We start from the raw sequence: 25,593 nt of genomic DNA on the forward strand, positions 1-25,593 counted from the left end.
CTCAACTACCTTGTAGTAGGATTTATGCTCTTACAGAACCTGAGAACCTGCATTTGTGTCAGTATTTAGATCAGTACCTAGCCAATGGTTTTATTCGCCCGTCCAAGTCTCCTGTCTCCTCAGCTCTGTTCTTCGTGCCGAAAAAAAGAGGGCGACCTTAGAACATGTATAGACTATCGTGCCCTAAATCAAATAACGATTAAGAATCGTTATCCTCTGCCCCTGATCCCTGAGCTTATCGACCAGGTGAAAGACGCTTGTGTGTACACCAAGTTAGATCTCCGAGGAGCTTATCACCTGGTGCGTATAAAAGAAGGCGACGAATGGAAGACTGCATTCCGCACCAAATTTGGGCTCTTCGAATATCAGGTGATGCCCTTCGGTTTGTGCAATGCACCTGCCGCCTTTCAGTACTTTATGAATGATGTTCTTCGGGAACTTATCGATGTCTGTGTCATTGTTTATATTGACGACATCCTGGTGTACTCTTCTTCAGAATCCGATCACAGAAAACATGTTAGGGCAGTTCTTGCGAAATTGCGCCAGCACAGACTATTTGCAAAGCTCGAAAAATGCGTTTTTCATACCACAGAAGTTGAGTTTCTCGGATTCATCCTGACACCTCAAGGAGTCCGAATGGACTCGCGAAAGGTGGACGCCATCCTCAAATGGCCATCTCCTAGCTCGGTGAAGGGAGTTCAGAGCATGCTCGGCTTCGCCAATTTCTATCGAAGATTCATTCCGGAATTTTCCCGAACAGTCCAACCCATCACAGCTCTCGTAAAGAAAAACAAATGCTTTGAATGGACACTTGAGGCCAAACAAGCCTTTTAGGACCTGAAAACCAAATTCACCTCTGCACCTGTACTGAAGCACCCGCACCCAGATCTCCCTTACATTGTGGAAACGGACCCATCCAGTTCGGCCATGGGAGCTGTCCTCTCGCAAAGAGACCCAGAAACTAACCAACTACACCCTGTGGCCTTTTGGTCCAGGAAATTTTCTCCTCCTGAAATCAACTACGCAATTACCGACAAGGAGTTACTGGCTATTAAATCTGCTTTCAAGGCTTGGTGTCACTACCTTCTCGGGGCAAGACACACCATCACCGTAATTACGGACCACAGAAATTTACAATATTTAAAGACGGCCAAAGCTCAATCTTCACGACAACTCCGATGGGCTCTATTCTTTGTGGAATTTGATTTCGTAATTACCTATCGACCTGGCTGCAAGAATGGTAAAGGAGACGCCTTATCCCGGATTGGCATGGAAGAACCCAATTCGAGTTTAGAACATGTGCCAATCATACCTGAACAAAGAATCTTAGGCCTAACTTCATTGCAAACTATTGAGGACATCCAAACGCAAGTAAAACAACTTCTAGACTCTTCAGCCTTACAGGAATGGAGTCAAAAGGGTCCTCATTACACCTTTAAGGATGATTTACCCTACTTCCAGGAGCGGTTGTTTCTGCCAAGTAAAGAATTGCAAGAACTTGTTATTGCCCATCATCATGAATCATTAATGGAAGGACACCCTGGTATCGCTAAAACGGAGGAAAAAATCAAACGCCACTTCTGGTGGCCTTCTTGGAGAAAAGACATAAAGTCTTTTGTTTTGTCTTGCGGAATTTGTGCCCAAAACAAGGGTCAAAAGAAAAGGCCAGCCGGCCTACTTCAACCCTTGGATATTCCACCGGCACCATGGCACACCTTGTCAATGGACTTTATAACTGATCTGCCTCCTTGTGCTGGTTACAACACTATCCTTGTAATTGTGGATCTATTCTCCAAAATGGCCCACTTTATCCCTTTAAAAGGTTTGCCTTCAGCTTCCACCTTGGCCAAGGAATTTCTGGAGAATATAGTTCGCATACATGGTTTTCCTTCCATATTAGTCTCGGATCGTGGAAGTCAATTTATCTCCCATTTTTGGAAGAAATGTTGCCAACTAGCACAAATAGATGTGCGGTTATCCACCAGCCACCACCCCCAGACCGACGGACAAACCGAGAGAACCAATCAGACTCTCGAGCAATATCTTCGGTGCATGTTACACCAATCCGAGTTAAATTGGAAAGACATCCTTTGGATCGCAGAATATGCATACAAGAATACAACAATTCAGTGCATTCTGGAACCGGACAAACTCCTTTTTATACTTTGCATGGTCACCATCCTCGGACCTCTGACCTAGATCCACCTCTGACCCTGGAAATGCCCGCAGTAAATCATCTGCATTCCACAATAACCCGATCCTTCAAAGAAGCTGCAACTCATTTACAGCAAGCCAAGAAAAAGTATAAAGAAAATGCTGATTTGCACCGAAGTAAAACTCCTCCTTACCAAGTAGGAGACCAGGTATGGCTAGCAACGAAACATTTACCCCTCAAGGGCCCGCGAACCTTCAATCCCAGATTCATAGGACCTTATCCCATCAAGGCTATAATCAATCCCGTGGCCTTTAAACTGGATTTACCGTCTAACATGCGTATTCATCCAGTTTTTCATGCATCACTTTTGAAGCCAGTACAACCAGGGACCCGACTGTCCAAGCCTCCAGACCCAGTTCAAATCGAAGGGGAATTAGAATTCGAAGTTAAAGACATTTTAGACTCCAAGGTGTTGAAGTCAAAACTCTTCTATCTTATTGACTGGAAGGGATATGGACCTCAAGAGAGATCGTGGGAGCCTAGTAACCATGTTCACGCACCTCGATTAATGCAAAGGTTCCACCGGAGATTTCCGAACAAGCCAAAACCCCCGGAGGGAACAACCTTGGGAGGGGCCTTGAGGGGGGGTACTGTCATGATGCCTACCTCCAAGGAGCCAGGTCCGACCCAGCAACCCCAGAGGCAGGCATCATTCCCCCCAGGGAAGTGCCAGCGGGCCCAAGCTGGGGCCCTTTGGACACAGTCCTGGCGCCTTAGGCGCCAGGCTCATGTTGGACCCCTGTCCTGGCGCCTTAGGTGCCAGGCTCATAAAGCTAGACATGTGTTCAAGTGTTTTAATGTGCACTTACCTGATGCAGACCATGCTGCTACATCCAGGCCCTCTTGAGGCCTGAATGGAACTACTTTACCTGTGGGACTACTTTCCACCTGGGTGTGGTCGGGGAAGGATACATACCTGATCGGTGGAAGGATACATGCCTGGAACTTCTTCCAAAGCTATTTAAACCACACCCGATCAGCAACTCACGCTTCGCGTTGTTCTGCTCCTCGCAGCTGGACGCTCACCGTGTCAGCTCCTGCATCTGGACTTCAGCCACGCCTGTCAGCATCCTGGGTCGCCTGCAAAGGGAGATAAGAGAGAATTGGAGAGAAAGAAGACCTTACCTGCTAAAGCTGCATCACGGGGACATCACACCGACGATCCTGAAAGGGAAGACATCATTTTAAATGCATTTCGCTTCGATCGCTGCAGCGCTGCATTTCACCCACCTTTCCTGGGCGCCTCCATCTTCAGCAGCGATCATCCGGATCCGCACCCACTTCCCAGAGCCTAGAGAGAAAAGACAAGAAAACAAGGTGAGAGAGGAAGGGAAATAGGAAAAGCTCAGTTTCCTTCTAAGACTTACCTGTTGGGTCATTCCCATTTCATTTCGGGTCCTGCCGCTTCCTGGCATTCCGGACCCCGGCCCCAATGGGGAAAAAAGAAGAAGACATTGAATGAGCGTATGCAAAGACATTACCTGAATGCTCATCCAGAACTTAGACTTCGGGTCGGCGCCATATCTCCGGCATTCCGAACCCCGGCCCCTAAGGGGAAAAAGACATAAGCATTAGCGCTTGCTGCAATAAGACAATGGGCCTCATTACGACCCAGGCGGTAAGTTACCGCCTGGGCCGTGACTTTACCACCATGGCGTAAACTACGTTTACGCCATGGTGGTTGGCGGATTTACCGCCTCATTCCGACCTTGGCGGGGCGGTAAATCCCCATTTTCCCATTTACCCTTCCCCATTCCCATTTTGCCCCATAGGGCATAATGGGAGTGGGGAAGGCGCTAATTACGCCACCGTAAATTACGGTGGCGTAATTAACTCCATGGTCCCTTAGCGCCATGGATTTTAACACCTGCTAAAAGCAGGTGTTAAAACCTCCATGGCGCTAAGGGACCTCGTACTCAGGCGGTAAGGGTCGGCGCTGTTTATGCCGCCGTAAAACCCTTACCGCCTGAGTCGTAATGAGGCCCAATGAACATTATTATTAAGCTTGAACTTTTGAACTTGCAACAGAACTCTTACAGCACCTCACCTGAATAGTCAAGCTTATTTTGAACTCCCATCAAACCTCAATCCAGTGAAGTAACTGGGTTTCAACGCGCCCCTGCATCAGAAGCAGGATGGAGAACTCATCCTTCCAGACCCTAAGGTGAGACTTCACGGGGAATCGTGGAAGGGTATCGAGGAGGGTTGGAAGGGAGTGGGAAGCTTGAGCATTATTCCGTCAGTAGGTAATACTCCCTTTTCACGCACAGGGGAATATTCCTGCGAGCCGGAAAAGCCAGAGTAGAGGGGCCCTTCCTGTCCATCATCAGAGTCCTGCGCTTCACCATTGAAGAAGCATCAGCACTCGAAGCCAGACCTGCGCCTCCGTGGGAATCAGGTGAGCGTGACAGTTAGGGCCTTAGCGCGTATACGCGGAAGTGACTTTGGACGTGTGGGCAGGTTCAAAAGGTACGTGTAGGACGTCATTTCCTTGTACGTGCTTTTCGTGGAGAGCGAGTGGGTGAATTCTGTACTTCTTGTCGGTTCACACACGATTTACTTCACAGCGTTTCTAGTTCGTACTCCCAGTTACCTCTGACAGCTTTTTTCTGATTTTCTGTTGGGCCTGTTTCCTCAAACAGCGTCACTTCTTCTTTTGTCCTGTCTCCTCAGACAGTGTGCAATTCTTCTTTTGGTGGGGGTGTTGCCAACGCACACACGCGGATATTTTTCACGCTCATTTTCCAGGCAGACGGTGACTCGCGCACGTATTTACCAACTGTGCTTACCCCGTGTGTCGCGTACCCCTTCAGAGGTCATTGTAGGCTGCGTGTAACACGCGTACGTTCATTTTTGTGTTTCTGGGTGCCACAGCGTAGTGCGGGTTCATTTTTCCACCCACGTGGTCTACGAGGGGTTGCGTGCACGTTATTTTCTGTTTTTGGGGTGCCTGTGCGTTGCGTGACCCGTCATCTTTCCCCAGGGGTCACATACAGCCTTGCTAGAGCACTAGGGTACGAATTCCATCTAGTACCCTACCCCTTTGACCCCCAATTGCCCAGGACAATAGTTTACTGCAACTCCCATACGCACAACAACATCAGTGCCATGGTTGGGAGGCGACCAAGCGGTAAGGGTGGCAAAGGTGGCCGAGCCTCAAGAGGTGGCTGTGGTGGGCACGGTAGGGGACGTGGCCGGGATTTGCAGGGTACCCCTAGCCCCCCATGTGTGGAGGACCAGTCAGGGACACCCATGCCCCCCCCATAGTTGAGGGAAACGTGGCTGACACCATCTCTGCTCAGCCCTTGTTGGACCGGCCCATTGTGGCACCTGACATGGCAGAGGGTGACTTCCAGGTCGCCAAGTCTAGGCCACGTGTGGCGGTGCAAGTTGGTGTCACCAGGGCACGTGGATCAGGGGCAGCTATGTCATCTGCTGCCCCGAGTAGGCAGGGTGGGGAGGCTGCAGGGACAGCTGCAGCTCCATCCACCCCAGCTCTGACTCTCACAGCCAGGGCAGTGTTGGTCCCAGTCCATCTTGCTAACGTTCCCCCTGACTACGTAACACTTCAGCCAATGCCTGTACCAAGTCCCATGCTCAGTGTGCATTCCCACACTCCAACTACCCAGTCCACCGGTGCTCCTGCCCTAGTGGCCAGAGCGGCGTAGGCCACTCAGGTTCCCCACCACCTTCCAAAAAAAAGAGGAAGAGTGCTCGTCCACTACAGGCTGATACCCCAGACATGGCTACGCAGTCCGGCACGCAAAGGAAGCCTAGCTTCAATGATGCCGAACGTGATGCACTTGTGCAGTATGTGTCTGCACATGACAGCGAAATGTTGATCACTTCAGGGTGCAAGACCACACCTGCTCAACGTCAGGCACACTGGCAGACTGTCGCGGACATCATAAGTGCCCTTGGATTAGTGAGGCGCACAGCTGGTGAGTGCTACAAGTGCTGGAATGACCTTAAGCGCAGGGCAAAGAAAAAGCTGGCCTCAAGTCATGCCGCTACTCTGGTGACTGGAGGTGGGTCTCCACAAGAGGACATTGAACTCACTGCACATGAGTCTGTTGCTGGGACCTACGTCACAGAGGAACAGATCCAAGGTGTGGGAGAACTGCCAGATTACAAGGCATTGTCCGGTGAGTGCACATGCATGTGTGTGCAATCCATGTGTATGTTGTGTGTGTGAGGGGTTCTGATTCTCGAGCAGCGCGTCTTGGCGACGGGCTGCTCGATTGTTCTCGGAGTTTCGTGGTTGCGAGAAAGTGAGTATCTTTGTTGAGATACCCTGTGTCTTGTAAGCACGGTGACGGGCACGGAACACAGGGTGGACCCTGACATTTAGAGAGCATAGGTTTACGTCCCTAAACACGATAGCTCGTGCCAGCGTGCACGTTATGTGAATGGATTTTTCTAGATGCCTGCACGATTGGCGTATCCCGCTGCAATTCCGAACATTAATTAGTGGTCATATTAACTCATAAGGGCAGTACTTCATTTATACCCTTAAATCCTTTATGACAAACAGTATCTACTGCCAATAAATATATTCACACGGCATTAACGGCACACATCTGTTCTGTTTTTGCCTTCAGCCATTGCGCACTGGAAGTCACAGCCTATCACCATTCTTTCACCCGGGGAGAGATAGTTATCTTCCGTCCGGGTGAGTATACCAAAAACGTATTTACATCATGTTACAAGTTGATTCATGCTACAGAACAAATCCTGATTTTGCACGTTTGCACATTTATTACACAGGTTGATACCGGTTTTTGACCATACACACAGGAATTAAGGTCAGTACTACACCTTCTCTTAAGAGTTACTGGTGAAATCCTTTTACTGTCCCATAAGGCTAACTAGTATATCCCTCCTTGTTGTAGGAGTTTATGGACACTCATGAAACTGTAACATAGCCCGCCCTGAAGAAGAATTGTTTAATCCGAAACGCGTCGGCACACATGATTGACAGGAGTGTGTTTAGAAAACTCTGAGCGGAAAGAATCGTACTGCTCAGAAGGACAATCAAACCAATGTTACTCAGCAACATATGAATTCCTTGTTTAATTGAAGATTTTACAATGTATATAATTTTCTGAGTATACCTCTGTACTTGTGGGGACGGTTTTTCAGCCCCATCTACTGCTAATATTTCTATATGCTATACATTTTTGTTGTTGACAATGTTTTCCCACACTATCAGGAAATAGTGTGTTGTTAATTTAAATGTTTCTTAGTGAAACTGATATAAAAAATACTTCATCTGTTTAAATTCTGTCTCGTCTCAGTGTTGTGGTGCCTTGCTGGAGACGAGCTAATAGACAGAGACTCAAAACACCTTGATTAATAAATATATGATGTACTGAGTAAATGCTGATTGCATTGTAAGAATACTTACATTTCTGACTCTCGTGACCTAAAACCTCTCAGATTGGGAGGGGGACGAGACTCACGAGATTCTACAAAACAACATTGGGGACTGTGTCCCATTAAGAGTGCAGCATAGGGCTACCAGCTGGCAACGGCTGGTGTTTGTCTAGGGGTTCTGATTGAGTGCCAGGTGAGGGTGTGTGTGCCTGAGTGGTTTGGGTCACCCATGTGCTTCATCCAAAACATTCTGCGCCCCTGGATTTGGGTATTACAGTATCCCTTCTGCCCACAGTAGACATTTTGTGCAACATCACGCCAGTTGCCCTTGAAGTGGCATCTTGCAACAACATTGTTCCGTATTTCTCATTGTTCATTCAAGCTGATTGTTTCGATCCCCCCACTTTCACTATGCATTTCTCAGCCCTATTGTCAAACGATATGTGACATGCCTACGGTACATGCCATCTGTGTGATGGCATGTGTCATGTATGTGGATTGGACATGCCACTCACAGGCCAATGTGTGATGGCTCTGCTAGCCAGCATGCAGCTAATGTGTTGCTCTTCCATCTTGGTGTCATCAGTGTCTGACATTTTCCTCCCCTTCAAACTCAGTGACAGTGCATGCATGGGAGGGCTATAGTCATGTGGGACATGTGTCAATCAAGTACTGGTTCTGTAGCTTGTGAGGGCTAATTGTGTGCCATGGTGCTAATGCCTGTTTCCATTTTTTGTCTTTCATGTTTCTGCAGGGGATGACGCACTTGATGCTGTTGAGGTTGAGGAGATGGTGCAGACCCAGGAGGGATCTCAGGCACGACCGGGCACCAGTGGGGGACGGGGTGTGGTGGTGGGTGAGAACCCACTCTTGCTGCAGACCGTTCTCTCCAGGGTGTCTCTGGGTGCACCTCCCCAGACCTCTATTCAGGTGTTGATTCGGATGATGAGACCTATGTGGCTTCGCAGGTAGGTGTTTCTGGAAGGGATTCTGTTCTGTCCGACCCACCTGCACCAGGGGTACAGCCCACTATGGGGATGTCAGTGTTGGTAGGTCTGCCTTTGGTGCTTACGGATGCAGGGCCACACTCTGCAACATCTGATCAGAGGGGGAATGCAGTTCTGCAGCCTCAGGCAGTGCCGACACAGCAAGGCACAGTTTGCGTTGCCCCAGACAGGTGTGGTTCCCGCCAACGTGGTGGCCGTACGCCACCAGGCAATACCGCATGGGAGAAATCCATATACGGTATGGCAAACCAACAGGCAGCAGCATCTGAGATGATGGCTCAAGCAATGGAGAGGGTGGCCACTTCCATTGTCCCCCCAGAAAGGCAGGTGGAGCAACTACAGCAGGCAACAGACTCCATTTGCCGATCACTCAGGGAGGACATGTTGGCGTCCAACAGGGAAAGACGGGCGGCCCTGGACACTCTGCGGGAAGCCATTTCTTTAGAGTCCCAGAGCCAGAGGGAAGCCCTGAGGGTAGAAGTCCATCACCTCAGGCAGACTCTTGTGGACCTTGAGGCTTCCACTGTCACGAGGACAGAACAGCTGGTGGAGCGGGTCATACGTACGCTCTCAGCAGAGATACAGGCAACTCGGGAGGAGGTCCGGGCATCACGTCAGGTGGTTCATGGGGATTTCCGCACCATATTCCTCCAGAACGAGACCTTCCACACCCGCATGCTTGCTGCCCTGGAGGACCAGACTAGGGCATTGCGTGGGCTGCCTCCCATAGCACCACCACCTCCTGTGGCGGCAGCAGCACAGAGTGATGAGAGCGACCACAGCTATTCTGAATCTCTCACGATAGCATAGCCGTGCAGGCCATGAGCCCATGGAGGTGTTTTTGTTTCGCAACATCCACACAGGTGGATGTTGGTGTGCACCCTGTCCTCGGACCTCCTGGGTGGCCTCCCCCACCCCCCCTGACCTCCACATGGCCATTTTTGATTTTTGAGTTTTTGTTACAGTGTGTTGCCTTGTGTGGCTCCCGTGGGCATCCACTGTATTCTGGCTGGGCACATGCAGGCTTGTCCTGAGTTTGGGTTAGATGCTTGGGTTTGTGAGACACACACCCCTCCTGCTTCCCGTTTCCATGGGCTTGCAAAGGGTGTGCCCAAGTGACAGTGACTTACACAGTGACGTTGGACTTCCATGACATGTGTGGGCAGTCTGTAGTCAATACTGTGTATACATTCCTAGTGCATATTGTTATAGTATTGTACACTGCATGGTGTATTGATGTGTGCTTGTGCATCCATGTCTCCCTCCTAATTTGCAGGTAAATTCCTCATGTCTTCACAAGGCCGTCTACTTTGGAGATGGAGTTCATGTTGTAAGCAGTGCACTTCCAGATTTGCGTGGCACCAACACTGTACAGTTGGAAGTGGTCGATGTGCTAGCATCACCAGGTTGTAAGACTACGTATCCTTTAACTTAGTACTGTCATGTGTTGCTATGTTTGGGGTTGGCTAGCTGCATTGTATTGTGGTAAGTCTTTGGTCATGTGTGTTGTCAGTTCTACATTAATGGGAGCATATTGTGTGTGGCATTTTCCATTCGGGACACTGTACTTTGTGACGCTTGTGTCATGTTTTGGGGATTCCTTTGTTTGCTCTCACATAGCAGAACATGCCATGGTGTGTTGGGTGGCGGTGCTGGGGAGGTGTTGGGTGACATGGCACTGTTGTCATGTTGTATCTTGCAAGGGGGGTAATGATTTTAGCAGCATAGAAGTATGTCTTTTGATGACACAGCATTGGTGGTGTTTGCGTAGGTAGGGATGCACACAATGGAACACTTCCAGGTGAACAATCTCAGGCTGGTATGGTTGTGACAGTTGACTGTCACTTGACTCATCATCATTGATAGTCAGCTGGTATGTGCCAGGGCCGTGTGCATTCCACAGGGGTGTGATTTTAGGTGAAGTAATTAGCCACCAGCTGCGTACGGGCTGCCTCACCCCGTGCCCTTTCCCCTCCCATGCGCAGTGGGCGTGCATGTGGTTGGGGATGTGGGGGCACCACCATGTCCACGGGCAGGCCCCGGCGTGTTGCAACATTGTGCAGGACACATGCTGCCACTATGATCTTGCACACTACTGGGGGAGCGTATAACAGCTGCCCGCCTGAACGGTCCAGGGAGCGAAAGCGTGACTTGAGCACTCCGAATGTGCGCTCCACTATGCCCCGGGTTGCAATATGGGCTGTGTTGTATCTTACCTCGGGTGGCGTGGTGGGGTTCCGAATTGGCGTCATCATGTGGGTGCTCAGAGGGTAGGCACTGTCCCCTGGGGAGGTGGTGATGGGCATCATTAGTGGGGTTGTGACATTACTCAGTATCTGACATGCATGCATGTGCTGTGGCATTTATACTCACCGATCAGCAATGTATCGCCATGCCGCCCAGCTTCTAGGTCCCGGTTTAGGGTTAACATTCTGTAAATTAAACTGTCGTGGGTGGACCCTGGATAGTTGGCATATACTGAGGTGATGATTCCCTTGACATCACATACTACCTGGACGTTGATGGAATGCCAGTGCTTGTGGTTTCTATAGATGTGCTCAGATGCCCTGGGGGGACGTAGAGCCACATGGGTGCAGTCAATGGCACCTAGCACTTTGGGGAAGTGTGCCACCCCGTAAAAATCCTGGACGACAGCCTGCCTTTCTGCAGGTGTTCTGGGCAGGTATATGTGCCTGCATACTGATGGGCGTGCAGTCATGATGGCCAAGACCTGGTGTAGGCACTTGTCCGCTGAAATGATCCAGTGGCCAAGAAGTGCAGTACATTAAGGACCTTCTCCAGGGGGCTGAGTGCTTGGGAGCAGAGGGTGGGTGATGTGAGGTCATCCTCCCACTCACTAACCAGGTCGAGTATTATGTGAGGTGGAAACCTGTACCTCCCACACACGTGGTCATCAGGCATCTCAAAAAGGCTGGTTCTGGGTGTAAAAATTCTGGCCCTAACTGTCCTCCTCCTCCTCCTGCGGTATCCCACGGCCACTGCTGCTAGGAACGGTATATTCATCCTGGCGTCTGAGCTTGTTTGTTGTTTGCGCGCACTTTTATGCTGCGCGGGTCGACGTACGGCTGCTTCCTGCTGGCGTACCTGTTTCTGGATTAGCGCGTCTTTTTTGGCGTGTGCGTGTGGGCGTTCCGCGCATTTGCCTCCTGTACTTCCACGCCCACCGCAGTAATACACATACCCCGCTCGCCCAGGCCCAAACGCGTGTAAAACTTCCCGCGAGCCCCTGAAGTGCACATACCCCGCTCGCCCAGGCCCAATCGCGTGTAAAACTTCCTGCGAGCCCCTGAAGTACACGTACCCCGCTTGCCCAGGCCCAATCGCGTGTAAAACTTCCCGCGAGCCCCTGAAGTACACGTACCACGCTCGCCCAGGACCAATCGCGTGTAAAACTTCCCGCGAGCCCCTGAAGTACACGTACCCCGCTCGCCCAGGCACAATCGCGTGTAAAACTTCCCGCGAGCCCCTGAAGTACACGTACCCCGCTCGCCCAGGCACAATCACGTGTGAAACTTCCCGCGCACCCCCGAAATACACGCTATTTTTGACACAGCGGGTGTCCGTGTTTGTCGCGTACCCCTTTGCACGTCATTTTATCCTAGAGGGCCACAGTATGGGACATTCATCAGAGCTGTATATACGGCTTTTTGTTAGCGCACATTTTTTTAATGCACAGGGATGCTACCGCCTGCCTTCGTGTGGCGGACATGTGTTGATGTACATAGTTGACTTTTGGTTTGTGTCATGGGATCGCCATTTCACTGCTGTGGGGTGGGGTGCAAGGGGACATGAGTGGGGGCCTACTGGCAGGTGCCCTGCACTGCTGGGGGGTGGGGGTGCAAGGGGACATGAGTGGGACATGAGTGGGGGCCTGCTGGCAGGTGCCCCTCAGTGCTGGGGGGTGGGTGTGCAAGGGGACATGAGTGGGGGCCTGCTGGCAGGTGCCCTGCACTGCTGGGGGGTGGGGGTGCAAGGGGACATGAGTGGGACATGAGTTGGGGCCTGCTGGCAGGTGCCCTGCACTGCTGGGGGGGTGGGGGTGCAAGGGGACATGAGTGGGACATGAGTTGGGGCCTGCTGGCAGGTGCCCTGCACTGCTGGGGGGTGGGTGTGCAAGGGGACATGAGTGGGGGCCTGCTGACAGGCACCCCTCAGTGCTGGGGGGTGGGTGTGCAAGGGAACATGAGTGGGGGCCTGCTGGCAGGTGCCCTGCACTGCTGGGGGTGGGGGTGCAAGGGGACATGAGTGGGACATGAGTGGGGGCCTGCTGGTAGGTGCCCTGCACTGCTGGGGGGTGGGGGTGCAAGGGGACATGAGTGGGGTCCTGCTGGCAGGTGCACTGCACTGCTGGGGGGTGGGGGTGCAAGGGGACATGAGTGGGGGCCTTCTGGCAGGTGCCCTGCACTGCTGGGGGGTGGGGGCGCAAGGGGACATGAGTGGGACATGAGTGGGGGCCTGCTGGCAGGTGCCCTGCACTGCTCGGGGGTGGGGGTGCAAGGGGACATGAGTGGGGGCCTGCTGGCAGGTGCACTGCACTGCTGGGGGGTGGGGGTGCAAGGGGACATGAGTGGGGGCCTGCTGGCAGGTGCCCCTCAGTGCTGGGGGCTGGGGGACATGAGTGGGGGCCTGCTGGCAGGTGCCCCTCAGTGCTGGGGGGTGGGGGTGCTGGGGGACATGAGTGGGGGCCTGCTGGTAGGTGCCCCTCAGTGCTGGGGGGTGGGTGTGCAAGGGGACATGAGTGGGGGCCTGCTGGCAGGTGCCCCTCAGTGCTGGGGGGTGGGGGTGCTGGGGGACATGAGTGGGGGCCTGCTGGCAGGTGCCCTGCACTGCTGGAGGGTGGGGGTGCAAGGGGACATGAGTGGGGGCCTGCTGGCAGGTGCCCTGCACTGCTGGGGGTGGGGATGCAAGGAGACATGAGTGGGACATGAGTGGGGGCCTACTGGCAGGTGCCCCTCAGTGCTGGGGGGTGGGTGTGCAAGGGGACACAAGTGGGGGCCTGCTGGCAGGTGCCCTGCACTGCTGGGGGGTGGGTGTGCAAGGGGACACGAGTGGGACATGAGTGGGGGCCTGCCGGTAGGTGCCCTGCACTGCTGGGGGGTGGGTGTACAAGGGGACATGAGTGGGGGCCTGCTGGCAGGTGCCCTGCACTGCTGGGGCGGTGGGGATGCAAGGGGACATGAGTGGGACATGAGTGGGGGCCTGCTGGCAGGTGCCCTGCACTGCTGGGGGGTGGGGGTGCAAGGGGACATGGGTGTGCCATGAGTGGGGGCCTGCTGGCAGGTGCCCTGCACTGCTGGGGGGTGGGGGTGCAAGGGGACATGAGTGGGACATGAGTGGGGGCCTGCTGGTAGGTGCCCCTCAGTGCTGGGGGGTGGGTGTGCAAGGAGACATGAGTGGGGGCCTGCTGGCAGGTGCCCCACAGTGCTGGGGGGTGGGGGGGGACATGAGTGGGGGCCTGCTGGCAGGTGCCCTGCACTGCTGGAGGGTGGGGGTGCAAGGGGACATGAGTGGGGGCCTGCTGGCAGGTGCCCTGCACTGCTGGGGGGTGGGGATGCAAGGGGACATGAGTGGGACATGAGTGGGGGCCTACTGGCAGGTGCCCCTCAGTGCGGGGGGTGGGTGTGCAAGGGGACATGAGTGGGGGCCTGCTGGCAGGTGCCCCTCAGTGCTGGGGGGTGGGTGTGCAAGGGGACACAAGTGGGGGCCTGCTGACAGGTGCCCTGCACTGCTGGGGGGTGGGTGTGCAAGGGGACATGAGTGGGGGCCTGCTGGCAGGTGCCCTGCACTGCTGGGGGGTGGGGGTGCAAGGGGACATGAGTGGGACATGAGTGGGGGCCTGCTGGCAGGTCCCCTGCACTGCTGGGGGGTGGGGGTGCAAGGGGACATGAGTGGGACATGAGTGGGGGCCTGCTGGCAGGTGCCCTGCACTGCTGGGGGGTAGGTGTGCAAGGGGACATGAGTGGGGGCCTGCTGGCAGGTGCCCCTCAGTGCTGGGGGGTGGTTGTGCAAGGGGACACGAGTGGGGGCCTGCTGGTAGGTGCCCTGCACTGCTGGGGGGTGGGGGTGCAAGGGGACATGAGTGGGGGCCTGCTGGCAGGTGCCCTGCACTGCTGGGGGGTGGGGGTGCAAGGGGACATTAGTGGGGGCTTGTTGGCAGGTGCCCCTCAGTGCTGGGGGGTGGGTGTGCAAGGGGACATGAGTGGGAGCCTGCTGGCAGGTGCCCTGCACTGCTGGGGGGTTGGGGTGGAGGGGGTCATACGTTGGTGATCAGTAGTGCAAGCTGACATGTGGCTTGCCTGGGAGGCATGCCCATGGTGGATGGGCTGCCTGCGGGACATGATCAGGGGTGCAGGGTAGTCCCCTGTGGTGTGGGCTGCCTGCAGGGGCCGTGGAGGGTGTAGAGGGAACACCTGGGAGGACCCACACTGCCAATTCATGTGTAGGACTCCCCTGCACCCCAGATATACATGTACCCCACTCGCACAGGGCCTGTCGCGTGTGAAACTTCCCGCGCACCCCCGAAACACACGTAACCCGCTCGCCCAAGGCCAATCGCGTGTGAAACTTCTCGCGCACCCCAGATTTACACGTACCCAGGCCAATCGCGTGTGAAACTTCAAGCGAACCCCAGGAATACACGCACCCCACTCGCACAGGGCCTATCATGTGTGAGACTTCCCGCGAACCCGAGATTTACACGTACCCAGGCCAATTGCGTGTGCAACTTCACGCGAACCCCATGAATACACTCACCCCACTCGCACAGGGCCTATCGCGAGTGAAACTTCCCGCGAACCCCAGATTTGCACGCACCCTGCTCGCCCAAGACCAATCGCGTGTGAAACTTCCCGCGCACCCCTGGAATACATGTATCCTGCTCCCCCAGGCACGATCGCGTGTAGAACTTCATGCGCACCCCTGAAATACACGTACCCCGCTCCCCCAGGCCCGATCGCATGTAAAACTTCCCGTGCACACCCGAAATACACGCACAAGCTAATTTTTCACACAGCGGGTGTCACTGTTTGTCGCGTACCCCTTTGTACGTCATTTGTCCTAGGGGGCCACAGTATGGGACATTCATCAGAGCTGTATATTCGTGCTTTTTGTTAGCGCACATTTTGGCGCACATTTTTTTCCAGCGCAGGGACGCTACCGCCTGCCTTCGTGTGGCGGACGGGTTTGGGTCTGTGCGCGTCTTTGCCCGTGCGCTGGTTTGCCCTATTCGATTCCATGAATACGTGTTGTAGGCGAGCGTGTGGGCGTTCCGCGCACTTGCCTCCTGTACTTCCCCCGTGACGCCCACATTTTCACGAGTTGTTCCCAATTCCGAGTGTTACGCCCCGTGTTCCGCCTACTTTTGTTATGTGCGCCGCGCTATGTGCGCTTTCGCTGTGGCCTTAGCGTACGCCATTAGATGACCTGTGCGCCGCGCACTTTTTCAGCGCACATCCCTGATTTTACTCGTGCACGAACTTCCATGAATAGATGTGCGCTGGTTTCCCTGCGATGTTCGCACTTGCACTGCGATTTACGCACTTTCACTGCGAATCGCACGCTTGCGCCGAAATTTTCGGCGCACCTTAATTCCAGGTATTGGCCTATGAGTGTCATCAGCATAGTTTGAGAAGACAACCCCCTCCTGTTCTAACATGAAAAAGAAGGGAGCCATGAAAATATTGTAAATACATGGCAATGTACTAGCCCCCTGTGGGACTCCATAGAGTACCGCAATAGGATCTACTTCCGCCATGTCCGAACACACACTACTCAGCTGGTGTTCGAGAAAGGACGAGATCCACAGCGCTGCTCGCTCCGAGAAGTTGGCTACTTCTTTTAGCCTTGAGTTTAATATAGTGTGATCGATTAAATCAAAGGCCGCTGATTGATCCAGGGATATGATCAATAAGAGCTTACTTTTATCCATTTGTGAGGGAAGTCTAGATTTAAGCTCTAGGAGAGAGGTCTCAGTCCCATAGAGTTTCCTAAAACCCGACTGGTGGGAGTGCAGGATGGTGTGCTGATTCAGGTGTTCCAAGATTTGTTGGTAGGCTACCCTATCCAGTATTTTTAGGAGAAAGGGGGTGTTTGAGATAGGACGGAAATTCAGGGGATTGTCCCTTGATAGACCTGACTTCTTAATGATTGGTGTTAGCATAGTGTGTTTCAGATCTTTGGGTACTATACCCTCAGCCAATGAGGCATTAACAAAGGAGCAGACTGTTCCAATGATGGAGGGAGAGCAACTCTTTATTATCCTGGATGTGCATGCATTGCCTATGCAATGCGAAAATGTCATTTGTTCAATGACCTTTATTAATTCCGATTCACTTACTGGATGAAAGTTAAAAATTGGAACATCTAGGCACCTTGTAAAGGCCTTAGGGTTACCAACGTCCGATATGGCCAAGTTCTGTGACTTTTTCTCAAGCATTACTGACCAAATGTTAAGAAGCTTGTTTTGAAGCCCGTTTTGGATACGGTGGCACCAATCTTTATCATTTGATTCAGTTAAGCCTGATGGAGCCGGGGTATTTTCCTGTTCCTTAAGAATTTTAAACAATTCTCTGGTATCTGACTCAGCATTGCTTATACGTGAATTATGATAATTTCTTTTGGCCTGAAGAATGGCATTTTTATAATCTCCTACGGATTTCTTATATTGTGCAAGCAAGTCTGAGATGGGCTCCCTTTTCCATTTCTGAAAAGCCTTTGAGCAGACAGATTTCAGTCTTCTCGGTTCTTCTGTGAACCAAGTCTTTTTATTATTGGCATCTAATTGTGACTTTCTTAATTTTAATGGTGCTAGATTGTCAGATATGCTATTAAGGCATTTAGTAAGTGCACTGGCCATGTGTTGTGCCAATATTCCTTTGTCCGAAGAAAAATCTAACGAGTTACCAATCAAAGGCTCTATATTGGCTTCAGTTAGTTGCTTAGGATTACGGGACAGACTTCCCATTAGTATACCTTTCTTACTCCTAGCGAATGGAACTGTTATGGAAAAGTTAGATCAATAGAAGGTTTGTACTTATTGAAGTGGGGAGATAGAGAGTCCTGTAAGGTTTAGATACAACAAGCACCCCCATCTCATTTGAAATCAATGCCCCTACATTTGGGCATTTTCAGGCCCCCCTCCCTCTACCTCAAGGACTCTTCTGACAGTTGAGTCTGGAAAGGGTGTATGAATTGGCTGAGAGCACTCCTCCCACAGAGAGGCAGGCAAGGGGAGATTAATCGCAGCCAACATTTCCTAATCAGTGATCAAAAAGGGGTAGGAAGGCATCTTATTCACTCCGCTTCTCAAGTCATACATACACACCCCTGAGAAACTCTCCCACAGCGATTTGATTATGGGGCTAAATAAACTCCTTTGCATGCAGTTGCCCTCAGCCACCCTGGCCTACCACTCAATATTAAAGATTGCAGTAACTCTAGACAGGACAGTATTTCTTCTGGGGAGTTTAGGACGAAGCAAGCAAGGTAAAAAACAGAACGCTGGAGTGGTAAAGAGCTGTGAAGGACTTCAGTCAGACTCACCGCCAGTTGTCTTTATTTTCCTTTGTTGTCTGAGATTAATCTGGCTCCAGCAGGGGGGCAGTGCAGACCGGAGTCTTGATCCAACGACCCAGCGGTGCCAACGCTCCAAACACTCCCAACACACACCGGTGCTGTGTTTTTAATGGGAAAGCCCCTTCTCTGGAAATTGACACTGAAGGAAGACTCAAGTTTTAAAGCAAGCGAAACAAAATGTACATGAAGTACTGCACACTCCGAACACACAGCGTTGCACACCCAGTGACTATTAATATGAATGTCAGGGGATTTGACCATGTGAGCATGGCTGCCAGAAAGTGGATTCAAAGCATAGGCATTGCTGGGGGGGTGGTGTGTGGGGGCGGGGGCTATAGCCCCAGGGCTTTTGGTTGTAGCCCCGGACAGAAGCTCAGGGGCTTAAGCCAAAAGGCTGGCTAACCCAGAGTCCCGACATTAGCTTAGCCCTAGATCTTTTCCAGACCTAGCAACACTCCTGATTCAAAGTGCAGGTGCAGTCAATATTTTTGCAAATATTAGACACCAACCTGTCCCTATGATTTTGCGCATAGGTCAAGCCTGAGTTAAGGCGATGGGATTAATAGAGCTGAGCACTGGGGTTTTGAAAACCTCTGAATTACAGGTCGCTGAAAATATTTTTTGCCATAAGATATTGGACATTCCCAACTGTGTCCCAGGATATAAATTATATATTGAAATAGGCATTTTGCATTTTTTTTCCAACCCTGGTACATAGCGCCACTTAAGATGTGGTTATCAACACACTCTAATTCTAAAGTAATATTGTCAAACATACTTTTACATTTTCTTATTTCTCGTCAAGCTGCCGAGAAGATTCCATGGTGTAAAATCTTTAGCAGCGGTTCAAGTTCCTACTTTTACGGTCTGTGAATTTTGAGTATCAAGTTAGAAATTAAACATTTCATTTTGAAAGTGGAAAGCTTTGGGGCGTCTGCAGCTGCCCTAGATTTGAAAATCCTACATTATCATCATATTTCCATCGTAGGCATTCATTCCATCGCAGGCAGTTATTTGAACGCTGGGCTATATAGAAAGGTTTCGTTTTAGTTCACTTTAAATTCTTGGGCTGCTACACGGAAGACTCGGGTCCAAAGACTTTACAGCTGTTGCCTTTTTGTTCAGATAAGGAGAAAACTAGCCTACAATTGACATGTTTATGTCGTAAACATTTCAATCTCCATACTTTTTATTTGGTTCCAATTCTGAAATGTTTAAATGTTAGGAAATGTATTCATGTTTTTAATAATTTGTAAAGAACGTTGGGTTTCGTACTCAGTTAACATCTTTTTAAGGACGGCTTTGCAACATCGTACCCATGAGTTGAAGGTACTTTCATGATGTGTTTGTAATGACTGAGACTGATTTGTGCGACATTGGATGTCTTATCTTTTTGATCTAGTTATTGTATTTATACTTACTTTAATGAATTGATATTTACAATTTGAATAAAGTTTATACATACATACAGTACAGGGACAGACCCACCGTGTAAACCTCTGTGATCGCTGGCCCGAGCCACCTGTTCAAAGAAGACATAGGAGGATGCAATCTCAGATGACTGAGGGCAAATGTGACAAAAAGAATTAGAAATACAGAAATCGGCCGCCCAACTCAAATAAATACAAATAGGCCAGAATACATCTGGTAAATAAAACCGTTATTCGGGTGACAACAGGGAAGAAAAATAAAATATCAGATAATCCTGGCTGATTTTAAAGGCAGGCAACACCTTTGGGAGAAAAGAGAATTTCTCAAAATAATTTGAGAACGAAAATAATCTCAGCTAAAGAGCTCGTAGTCATCCCATGCAGAACTATTGCCACTAAAAGATCTCCCTCATGGCTCAGAATGCCAATGACGACATCAATAGATGTTAAAAAGAAACAAAAGCCAACAACAGATCCCATGGAGGAAGAATAATTTCTAGTGCTGGACGGACCAGATGAAAACTCTGTACAAGCCTATTGGCATAACGTTGCATTTTGAAATTTACAACCAGGGTTACAGAAAAGCACTCATTGCTATTGCTACAGGTATTTGTAGAGGGCATACGGCCATGACATCTAAGTGCTATTGTTCAAAACAATCAGAGAATCGCCTAAGAGTGACTACATAAACAAAATAATGCTAAGTCTCTTTTTGAAGTCAAGATGATTTTTGGACGCTCGAAGATCCTGGGGGAGTTCATTCCAATACTTGATGGACAAAGCCTGAAATGACCTCCCCACTGCTCTCAATCATCTTGCATATTACTGGAATGTAGTATAAGAACATGGCATGAGAGGATCTGAGAGCATGTGGAGAATAGAGCTGACATTATTTTTAAGATATTTAGGACCCGTTTTCTGATGGGGCCTGAAAGGAAGGCATGGTATCAAAGCAAGACAGACACAAGGGATCACAGTTCAAGGTTGTTTATTAAACTGCAAAAATGGGTGAGATAAACGCCTAATCAAAACCTAAATCTAACATGGGAGCAAGCCACGACCATCAAATAATAATAATACCGTCCTAGTTGTGGCCAGACAAATAAAAAGGGCCTATATTAAAAAACCTATTGCCAATCCTTACCTCTAAATATGTTGTAGTAGGGTCTCCCTTCCCCACGTTTGATGCATGGGACAAGGCAGGACTCTTGAGCACAGTTTTAGTTCCTTTTTCCTCCTATCAGGGCCTTCTGTGACCAAATCTCTTTATGCAAAGTCTTCAGAGGGCCTGATGCATCACAAACGGTTCCTTCTGTTTCATCACATTGGGCGATTACTCTTCCCCCGAGGATCCCCCTCAGCCGGGCTCTGATCCCTTTCACAACATTGGCCTCCCTCAATCGGGCTCAGATCAACCACCCACTCTGGACATCCCTCAGTCGGTTTCACCTTTGTCACCATAATGCAGTTCACTTGACTTTTCAATTCACCACGTGTCAAATACTTTCGACTGTGCAAGGGGTTTTGACTCGACCCCTGTATGACCACTTTGACCCTTTACGTCAGCATCCCTAGGGCCTCCTGGTTTGGTATTTTCATTACCCATACAGTTCTTCATGTATTTCTTTCTCTTTCCTTACAAGAGGTGTACTACAAACATTCGAATGGACGCCCAAGTGGCGCCAGACCACTCTATCTTGAGTACCAAGTTTGTTTCACAAAAAGACCAGTGTCTATTATCTTGTTTCCTTTAAGTAAATGTTGCCACTGCAACCTTGAGCTTAAATTCCAGTCTATCAGTTTCTTCCAATCACCGGCTGTGCTGAACTTGTTGGCTTTTCTTCCAATGCAGTCAAGGATGGTACCACAGCGGCAAGCTCTTTTCCCCGCCCTGGCTATCAGTGCAGGAGGGCCCTGTGTACCGTTGACATCTGCCACACTAATCGCAAGCAGCAATTCCTGGTCTTACTGTTCCTTTATTGAAGGCTTTGCAGGTCTGGGTTGAAAAGGGCAAGGGTAATTTAATTACCTCTTTGTCGTCCTTTCTGTTTCCTCCACCTTTCTCCTTCGTTTGAACTGCCATCGTGGAATAGCTGCTTCTTCGTGCTTTCAGCATTCTCAAAGTGCGCTCTCGTGCTTTGCCTTTTATCCCTGTGGGGAAGGGAAAGTGCTGTCAGGCGTGTGTAGTTATCAGCAAATGCCCACTCTGCCTGACCCTTGTTATGGGACATGTCAGGTAAACGACTCTGGTGTTAGTCCATTGTCTTTCGCAGTGTGAGAAAGTGTTTGTGTAGGAAAAGGGAGGGTGGGGGTAGAGCTTTTGAATATCCTATGGGATAAGATGGGGAAAAGGTGTTATAAGGAATGGGATTCCGCGTCTCACCCGTCGGCGTCCCACTCTCACCCCCTGAAAACCCCCTATCCAGGTGATCCTCCCACACTGGTCCACCCACAGGAACTGAATCCAATAGCGATGGCTGTGTCCTGGCCACCTGGATGACAGATGCACAGGGACTAGAGAGTGAGACACCTTCAGGTATCTCACAGCCCTAAATGCTAATGTCAAAACCTTACAATTAATTCCAGCGGTAAAATGCAACCAATGTAGTTTCCTAAGAACAGATTAAATGTGCATTCTTGATGAGACACCTGTACTGCACAGACTGCTGTGTTCTGAACCACCTGCACCCAATTTAAAATATATTTTGGTGCACCAAGAAGTAAGGTGTTACCATAATCGAGCTAAGAGCTAATGACTGCTTGGGCCATCATGGCTGCAAAATGTTCAGAAATGAACGGCCTAATTTGCCTGAGAATCATTATATTGAAATTTGAGGCACTAATTCATTTGTTTACGTGCTGACACAGACCAATGAGAGCCAAAATAGACCCCTACATGTTTTGCGAGCGATTAAACTTAAACTTTTAGTTTGTCTAAGCAAAGCTCAACTGGAGTGTGTGACAATTTAGTGCACAGCAATGTACTCAGACATTTTATTTTTAAGGTGGAAGATGACATTCTGAGACAATAGCCAGTTGCAAAGAGGTGTTAAATATACATTGAACAAAAAGGGGACAAGCACACTCCCTGAGTTACCCCGCAGTCTAAGAGGTGTTCTTAAGACTCAAATTGGTCAATTCTTACGCAAGACTGTCTTTTAAGAATGAATGTAGCCATTGGGACACATTATCTGAAATATTGGCGACATTTTCCAACCTGGACAACAAGATGGAATGGTCCAAGGTGTTGTAGGGCACGAAATGTCCAACAACATGAGCAAAGCTGCAGAGCCCTGGTCCATAATCCTAAAAAGCGGGTCTTTCACATCACTTAGTGCAGTTTCGGTACTCCTCCCCTGATGGAAGCCAGACTGAAAATCCCCAAGTAATTGATGTTTTTTCCAGATGCTCTTGTAACTGTTCGGTGGCCCTTTTGTCAAGGATTTTTAAAACAAAAGCACAATTAGAAATTGGGCGGCAATTGCTAGTGTCTAGGGAATGTAGTGTTTTCTTTTTTTAATAGTGGAGTAACCACCATTCTTTGAATCTCTGCTGGGATATAACCTTCCACAAAGGACCTAATGATTAAAGGTGCTACAGTGGAACTGCAAGTTTTAATTACATTTGATGGGCAAGGGTCACCAGGATAAGTGGTGAGATTAACCCCTTAAGTGTCAAGGACAAGATATCTTGTATTTCGCACTACGTTTGCAGTGCCAAGGACGAGATACCTCGTAGTTTTTTGACACTTCACTTTGTGCGGTCACTGCAAAGCAGCGATCACACAAATCTGAAATCCAAACAGGGTTGGATTTCTTCCAGTTTCACATCAGTGTGCGCAATGCGTGCTGATGTAAAACTGAACTTAAATTTCACCTCTGCATCCATTTTCAGCTGCAGCAGTGAAGGAGAAGGTATGCTTCAACCAATTCCTCCCTTTATTATGCTGATAAGATCAAGGGAGGTGTCGTTGAAAAGGGGAGACACTCCCCTTTCCAACGACACCTACCAAGAAGCATTGCTGGGCGTGGATCACTTGATCCGTGCCCAGCAATGCCACTAGAGCACCAGGGATTTGTTTTTGAAGTGGGGGGCTCCCCCCCCATGTCCCCTAAAACATTGGCCATAATGTTTAGCCCACCCTGGGGGCAGAAGGGCACACCAATGTTCCCACCTGCCCCTAGGGAAGGAGCAAACAAAAAAAATCATGGAATCTGTTTTGTTTTTGGTAGGGTAGTTGGGGGGGCACCCTAGAACACCAGGGATTATTGTAAATGAAAGGGGGTTGGCCCTCTCTCCCTCACCCAAAATGGATGGGGGGCATGCCAAGTAGCCCTCCCTGGGGGCAGATTGGTAGTGTAGGCTGCCAATCTGCCCCTAGGAAGGACTACATTTGTGTAACTGGGGTTGGGGGGGGGTCACTAAACCACCAGGGATGGGTTATTTGTTATGTTAGGAGAATTTCTAAAGCGCAGCATTCACCCGAAGGTACAAGAACAAATAGGTCTCAGGTTCCGACTGAAGATTAGATAGTTTTCGTTGGTGCGAAGGTCAAGGGGAAGACTATTCCAGGATAAGGCCGCCATTACAGAGAAAGCGCGGCCACCAATCCGGGAAAGCCTAGCTCGAGGAAACGCAATCAGTAGAGCTGACTGTAAGCGCAAAGAACGGACAGGCACATATCGGGAAATTTTTTCCTGTAGGTATTCGGCGCCTTGATTGTAAAAAGCACGTGTACTAGGCACAGGGATTTAAAAAGGATATGCTTCTCAATCGGGAGCCAATGGGGGTGGGGTGGGGGAGTGGCCCTCTCTCCCTACCCCAAATGAATGGGCAATGTCATTTAGCCATTCCTAGGGGCAGATTGCCCCTAGGAAGGGGCAGTGTGTTTTTCATCGGGGTGGGAGTCACTAGACCACCAGGGATGGGTTATTTGAAAGGGGGAGGGAGTGGCCCTCTCCCCCACCACAAATGGTTGGGAAATGTCATTTAGCCCTTCCTAGGGCCAGATTGCCCCAAGGAAGGGGCAGTGTGTTTTTCATGGGGGGTGGGAGTCACTAGACCACCAGGGATGGCTTGTATGAAAGGAGTGAGGGGGGCACTCTGCCACTCCTGCTACAATTGGATAGAGCATGTAATGTAGCCCTCCCTGGAGGCAGATTGGCGGTGTAATCAGCCAATCTGCCCCTAGGAAGCGGTATATTTGTTTTTACTGAAGTCCAGCGGCTGTCCCAGGGAGCCCTGGCAGGGTCATCGTCCCTCCACGGAGGGAAAAGCTGTAACGCAGGCCACCCAGAGGTCCAGGACAGTCAGGGGTGATGTCCCTGGCCTTGGGCGCCCGTCTCCCATGTTGGTCGACCGTCCTCCCCAGTCCAGCGGCGGTCCCAGTGAGCCCTGGCAGGGTCCCCATCCTTTCCCAGGGGGTAAAGATGCAATGCAGCCCACCCAGAGAGCCAGGATAGTAGAGGGTGATGGGCCTAGGCATCTGTGCCTGTTTCCCTTGTTGATCGACTGTCCACCAAGGTCAGCAGCAGTCCCAGGGAGCCCTGGCAGGGGTCTTATCCCTTCTCCGCGTGGATAGTTGTAACATAGTCTAGCCAGAGCTTCGGGATGGTCATGATGATGGTCCCAGGCTTGGGAGGCTGTCTCCCTTGTTGGACGACTGTACCCAAGTACAACAGCGTTTCAGCTTCTGAGTTGACCGCCATGGCAGACAGGCGTTCAAGGCCAGGGACAGCATCCCTGGTGTTAGGCAGAAACCTGTGCAGTTCCCTCTGGGACCACTGCAAAAGATTTAAACTACAGGTGTTTGGCAGTAAACCCACTTGGTAGCAGTCTGTACCACACAGATTCACTTGGTAGCTGTGGCTGAGCAGTCAGACTTCCCTCAAGAAGAGTTAGGCAGTAAACAGAGTATTCACAATAGGGCAAAAGAACACAGTAGAACAAGCAAACACTGACCAGAGCTTGG

This window comes from Ambystoma mexicanum, chromosome 11 (genome assembly GCF_040938575.1).
Source record: "Ambystoma mexicanum isolate Mex_15411 chromosome 11, UKY_AmexF1_1, whole genome shotgun sequence".
Classification (NCBI taxonomy): Eukaryota; Metazoa; Chordata; class Amphibia; order Caudata; family Ambystomatidae; genus Ambystoma; species Ambystoma mexicanum.